We start from the raw sequence: 7,022 nt of genomic DNA, 5'->3' as shown, positions 1-7,022 counted from the left end.
CTATGTTGATGATATGATTGCTAAGTCCCGAACGGAAGTTGAGCATATTGAGCATTTGTTGAAGCTTTTTCAGCGTTTGAGGAAATTCCAGCTTCGTCTGAATCCGAACAAATGTACTTTTGGAGTCCGTTCCGGCAAGTTGTTGGGTTTTGTGGTAAGTGAAAGAGGTATTGAGGTTGATCCTGCAAAGGTCAAAGCAATACAAGAGATGCCCGCACCCAAAACTGAGAAGCAAGTCCGAGGTTTTCTTGGCCGCTTGAACTACATTTCCAGATTTATATCCCACATGACTGCCACATGTGCGCCGATATTCAAGCTCCTCCGGAAAGATCAGTCTCATGATTGGACCGAGGATTGCCAGAAAGCTTTCGACAGTATCAAAGATTATCTGTCCGAACCTCCGATTTTGTCTCCGCCTGTAGAAGGAAGACCTCTGATTATGTACTTGACAGTTCTTGAAGACTCGATGGGTTGTGTACTCGGTCAACAAGATGAATCAGGGAAGAAGGAGTTTGCTATCTACTACCTCAGTAAGAAGTTTACTGATTGTGAGTCTCGGTACTCTATGCTTGAGAAGACGTGCTGTGCTTTAGCTTGGGCAGCTAAGCGTTTGCGCCAGTACATGATAAATCATACAACTTGGTTGATATCCAGAATGGATCCAATTAAGTATATCTTCGAGAAGCCTGCTTTAACTGGGAGGATTGCCCGTTGGCAGATGTTGTTGTCTGAGTATGATATTGAGTATCGAGCTCAGAAAGCTATCAAAGGTAGTATCTTGGCTGACCATCTAGCGCACCAGCCAATTGAAGATCATCAGTCTGTTCAGTATGACTTCCCTGACGAGGAAATTCTGTATTTGAAGATGAAAGATTGCGATGAGCCTACACTTGATGAAGGTCCAGAACCTGGTTCCAGATGGACGATGGTGTTTGATGGCGCTGTTAATCAATATGGAAATGGAATTGGGGCAGTAATTGTTAATCCCCAGGGTTCGCACATTCCGTTTACAGCAAGGCTAACTTTCAAATGCACGAATAATATGGCGGAATATGAAGCCTGTATTATGGGACTGGAAGAATGCATTGACTTAAGAATCAAATATCTTGATGTCTATGGTGATTCAGCTTTGGTTGTCAATCAGATCAAAGGTGAATGGGAGACAAATCAACCAAGTCTCATCCCATACAGAGATTATGCAAGGAGAATTTCAACTTTCTTCACAGAAGTTGAATTTTATCATATTCCTCGAGAAGATAATCGAATGGCAGATGCCCTTGCAACGCTTGCTTCCATGATTGTTGTCAGATGGTGGAATGATGTCCCCAATATTACTGTGATGCGCTTGGATAGACCAGCTCACATATTTGCAATTGAAGATGTGAAAGATGACAAGCCTTGGTATTTTGATATCAAGAATTTCCTCCAGAACCAGGTCTACCCGCCTGGGGCATCTGTGAAAGATAGGAAAACTTTGAGAAGGTTGTCAGGCAGTTTCTACCTCAGTGGTGAAGTGCTGTACAAGAGAAATTTTGATATGGTTTTGCTCAGATGCGTGGATAGACACGAAGCAAACCTGTTGATGACTGAGGTCCATGAGGGTTCATTTGGTACTCATTCCAATGGACATGCCATGGCTAAGAAGATGTTGAGAGCAGGCTACTATTGGCTGACAATGGAGTCTGACTGTTGCAAGTATGTGAAGAAATGTCACAAGTGTCAAATTTATGCGGATAAGATTCATATTCCTCCGACACTCCTGAATGTGATTTCATCACCATGGCCTTTCTCTATGTGGGGAATCGACATGATCGGCATGATTGAACCGAAAGCGTCCAATGGACATCGTTTTATTCTCGTAGCAATTGATTACTTCACCAAATGGGTTGAAGCCGCTTCGTACGCGAATGTAACCAGGCAGGTGGTTGTGAAGTTTATCAAGAATCAGTTGATTTGCCGTTATGGTGTGCCAGAGAGGATCATTACTGATAATGGATCCAATCTGAATAACAAGATGATGGATGAGCTGTGCGCTGAATTTAAGATTGCACACCATAACTCCTCTCCTTACAGACCTAAGATGAATGGGGCTGTTGAAGCTGCTAACAAGAATATCAAGAGAATTATCCAGAAGATGACTGTCACGTACAAAGATTGGCATGAGATGCTGCCATTTGCTTTGCATGGATATCGTACGTCTGTACGCACTTCAACAGGGGCAACCCCTTTCTCTCTTGTTTATGGCATGGAAGCCGTTCTCCCAGTAGAGGTGGAGATCCCATCAATGCGAGTCTTGATGGAAGCCAAGTTGACTGATGCTGAATGGATTCAGAGTCGATATGACCAACTGAATTTGATTGAAGAGAAGAGATTAACTGCCATGTGCCATGGTCAGTTGTATCAGCAGAGAATGAAGAAAGCATTCGACAAGAAGGTCAAGCCTCGTGTGTTCCGAGAAGGTGACCTTGTGCTCAAGAAAGTTTTGTCTTTCGTGCCCGATTCCAGGGGCAAGTGGACTCCAAACTACGAGGGTCCATATGTTGTTAAGAGAGCCTTTTCAGGCGGAGCTTTGATGCTTACAACAATGGATGGTGAGGATTTCACTCGTCCTGTGAATTCAGATGCAGTTAAGAGATACTTTGCCTAGAAAGAAGTATATGCAAATAAAAAAAGAATAAAAAAAACAGAATAGCTCGCTAAGTTGAAAACCCGAAAGGGCGGCTTAGGCAAAAATGAGCGTCTCGGTGGAGAACCCGCAAGGGTAATCCAGGCAAAAATTAGAGACTTGAAAAAAAGAATATATTTGCATCCCGCTAGATTGAGTACCTCACTCTGGGGCAATCTAGGCAAAAATTAGGGATTTGGCAAGTAACTGCATCCTGACAAGACTTTCTGGTTCATCAGTCGTCATTTCGTCAGAAGATTCTCGATTCGTCGTCAACTGAAGCTTCGGATACATCGAGATTCAAATTGGTAGAGAAAGGATCATTATGTTCAATGTAGCCCTCTTCCAATATATATCACTGATTTCAAATTTGTACAGATCTATGGAGTCTTGCCATTTGCAGACTACCATTCTATCAAATCAATTTGAGCTTTTTATCCAATTATTTGCACTCTTATTTGTTTCAATTCAACAAATGTTTTGCATGTTTTAAATTGATAAAATGTCATTGTTTTAAACAAATCAAATTTTTCAAAATTGTTGTTTTAAACAAAGTGAACATTCACAAGATTGAAAGGATACTCAAGAATATCTCAGTGCTCTCCCAAGGGTGGCATGATTCCCAACAGGTAGGACATTGGTTCGTATTCCTGGTTTGGTGGTATCTTCTTTCTTCAGATCTTTGTTGAGGTTGTTCCTCAAACAGAGTTGTTGTTGGGGCTGTTCCCCAGTACAGTCGCAGATGATTTGTTGTTGAAGACTTCGTTTCTCCAGCAGCAGTTTCCCTAGCATGGGTGTTTTCTTGTGAAGTTTCGGCGGTTGATGGTTTGTCATCTTGGTACCCCGTCACTTTCTCCAGTGGGTCATATCCCCAGACTTTATTGGTCTCCTCAACAGTCATGAGTATAACTGATTGATTGGTACTCCCCTCGGAGTCACGAGTGGAGCTGTTATTAATATCCCCACCAGGATTGCAAGTGGAGCTGTTACCGCTTTTCCCATGCAGTGTGCCAGCAGGATTTGTCTGCTTCCTCAGCACGATCGCTTTCTTTTTGAAGATTCGGTAAGTCAGTGGTTTGATACCAGGTACTTTACCCTCTCCCCGGCGAAGTCGTCTGCGGAATCGTTGCTATCTCTCCATCAGAGTTTTATCTCTTCAGCGGAGCAGGATTTTTTTTCCTACTCGATGTTTGATTGGGTTGGTATCCCAGTATTTCAATCATCTTTTCCTCAGTTTAGTCTGTAGATTGTTTGTTGTGGCAGTTTCGCCTGTTGAATACTCCTTCAATCCCCAAGTATGGTCGGATGATGGCTCTAGCCTCCAGTGAACGGATTTATCTCCTGACTGTTTGTGATCCTCAGTAGAGTGGCTTATATTGCAGAATCTACTTGTTGTGATCAATTTGCTGTGTATCCTCCCCAAGTGGAGTGGTTTGTTGCAGAATCTACTCGTTTGATCTGTCCTCCCTCAGTGGTTTGTTCCCAAGAGAGTAGCCGACAGTTTTCCCCAGTAGAATTGCTTATGCAGTAAGATTCTATTTGGATGATATCATTCTCCCTCAGTGGGTTGTTCCCCAGTGGAGTTGTGTGGAGTTGCTTCTACAGCAGTTCGTGCTCGTGCAATGCACTTGTTGTTTCTCAGTTGACACTGGGATCCCCTGCAGATACTTTGGGACTTCTCTTGTTCCCCTACAGATTCGTCTTGGTGGCTGCTTTGCCCGTTGTGACTTTCTGTACCCTGATTGGGTTGTTTCCTGATATTTCTGGTTCTCGCTGTTTCTTCAGCAGCACCTGCAGATCTCTGCTCTTCAGCATGTGGATCTCCGCAGATTGACTCTCCAGCTGGTTTTTCCCCTGGAAATATAATACCGGACGTTTGTTCCTGAACCTGTTTGTGTTAGAAATGTCTGTTTTGTCAGCATTCATCAAACATAAATCACGCATATCCATGCATATTCATAAACATTTAGATATTCATGTTGCATTTCTTGCCATATATCTTTTGTTTGTCGTGTCTCCTGCTTTGGTGATATAGATCTCTTTACAGATCTCCCCAAGCAGATGTCGGGTGTTTAAAATCTCTCCATATAGAGTCAACCCCATAAGCAGAAAATGTTGTCTTTCCTTCTGCAGTTCCCCACTGAGATATATCCTCGTGGATGACGGTTTCTTCCGTTTCCTCCCAACACATATATTGGGATGGATTTTCCTATTTGAGTTATATCCTCATTAGGACGTGTCTTTATTCAGTCTGTCTTTTCGGATCATTCCCGAATCGGCTATTTGTCAGATATCTTGTGATTCCCAGTGGGTTGTTCCCCAGCGGAATGTTTTTGGGCCTCTGCCTACAAACAGGTAGTTATAAGTCCTACTTTTCCTGGCTTTCTTAACAGAATTTGTGGTTATACACCTTTTATTCTCCAGCCAGAGTTTTTGGTTTTCTACCTCATACCCGGTAGTTGTAAATCCTATTTTTCCTGCTCTTCAGCAGTTTGTGGTTTGTTATAACCCTATTTTGGTTTCCCGTGCGGATTTGTGATTTGTTCTATCCCCACGCGGAGTTGTTGGTCTTCTACCCCGTATTCGGTAGATGTAAACCCTAATTTTGTGGTTATCTTCATTCAAAATTTGATGATGATTTTCCTTTGCCCGTATAAGTTGCTCAGATCAGCACTTATATCTTTAGCAAATATTTTGCGGATAATTGCCGTATGCTAGCAATTTTATCCCCAGTGGGTCTTTTCACCGTATGCTAGTGACTTGTTCCCCGGATCATTGGTTGTTTACCAATGTATCCCCAGCTAGTCTTCTGTCGATAATTGCCGGATGCTTGCAATTTATCCTCAGCAGTTCGCCTTTCATTTACCCTTTTGTCGGTAATGTCTGTTGCTCCTTTTGATTGGTTATCATTATATACCTAGTTTGGTATCCCGATGCCTTTCTGTTCGGTTGATTTATCCTTGATTAACCCAGTAACCGGTTGTGGATAATCTTCCATGCGAGTATATTATTCACGGTCTGCCGGTAATGAATAATATATCTCATGCACTCTTCAGTCGAAGCCTTTTGTGTTTCCCCAGTCGAGTAAGATTCGTTATTTCCCTTTGTGGAGTCGAATATTTCTTTGTTGTTGGATAATTGCCGGATGCTTGCAATTTATCCCTTTGAGTTGTCTTTCGTTTACCCGGATGCTTGGTATCGATTGTCTCTCTTTTTGGTTAGTCACCTATTATATACCCAGTAACCGGTATCTCTGGTGTCTTTTCCTTTCGAGTGTATTATTCACGGTCTGCCGGTAATGAATAATATGTCTCATGCGCTCTTTGGTTGGAGTCCTTTGTTGATCTTCCCCAGTCGAGTAAGATTCGTATTCTTTGTAGAATCGAATAGCCATCCTTTAACCAATTCGTGTTTTGGATGATGAGTGTTTTGGAAGTGAAAACCAATTCACGTTTTCGGTGGATCACCTATTATATACCCAGTAACCGGTATCTCTGGTGTTTCTTACCATGCGAGTTTATTATCTACGTTCTGACGGTAATAGATAATATATCTCATGCGAGTATCTTGTCCACGGTCTGCCGGTAATGGATATTATATCTCATGCACTCTTTGGGTTTGTGTCCCCAATTGAGTAAGATTCGTTTTCCCCTTGTGGAATTGAATGTCCATCCTTTAAACAAGTTTGCTTTTTGCTCTCTTCAGGATGATGAGTGTTTTGGAAGTGAAATCCAATTCACGCTTTGGTCGGTCACCTATTATATACCCAGTAACCGGTATCCTTGGTGTTTCCCTCCTTTCTGCTCCCTATTATGACCTCGGTCCCCCTGTGGAGTCAGATTTTTCCTGAGTTTGTTACCCGTATGCTTGGTAACATCTCATTTTCTTGGTTGCCTTCCCCAGTGGAACTTTTCGTTGCTTCTCCTCAGGAGTCAGTTTGTGTTTCTCCAATGGATTTATTTTCCTTTGGAATTCTTTTTCCAGTGTGAGTCCTTCACTCCCCAGTGAGTTCTCCTGTCTGTTTTCTGTTTTCCTTAATCAGAGTCGTGTCTTGTTCACGTTATGTCAGTCTGGTTTTTCCCCAGTTTAGAGTCGTGTATTGTTCACACATCTCATTTCTTTTATTATCCCCATAGAGTCTTGTTAGAGTCTCCGTTCCTGGTGAGTGTATTGCTCCGATGGATCGTCTTTTCTTCTGTGTGAATCATATTCCCCACAGAATTTGTGTCTTTTGCATGCATACATTTGCATCATGAGGTCTCTTAGGGACCAAAATTTGTCTCATTACTGTTATTTAAGTCCATTCTACCGCGTCAAGATGAAGATTTCTAAACTTCACTTCTCCGGCTAGAATGAC

The sequence above is a fragment of the Lathyrus oleraceus genome, chromosome 4 (assembly GCF_024323335.1).
Source record: "Lathyrus oleraceus cultivar Zhongwan6 chromosome 4, CAAS_Psat_ZW6_1.0, whole genome shotgun sequence".
Taxonomy (NCBI): domain Eukaryota; kingdom Viridiplantae; phylum Streptophyta; class Magnoliopsida; order Fabales; family Fabaceae; genus Lathyrus; species Lathyrus oleraceus.
The sequence above is the reverse complement of the archived record's forward strand: the minus strand, read 5'-3'. Positions refer to the sequence as shown.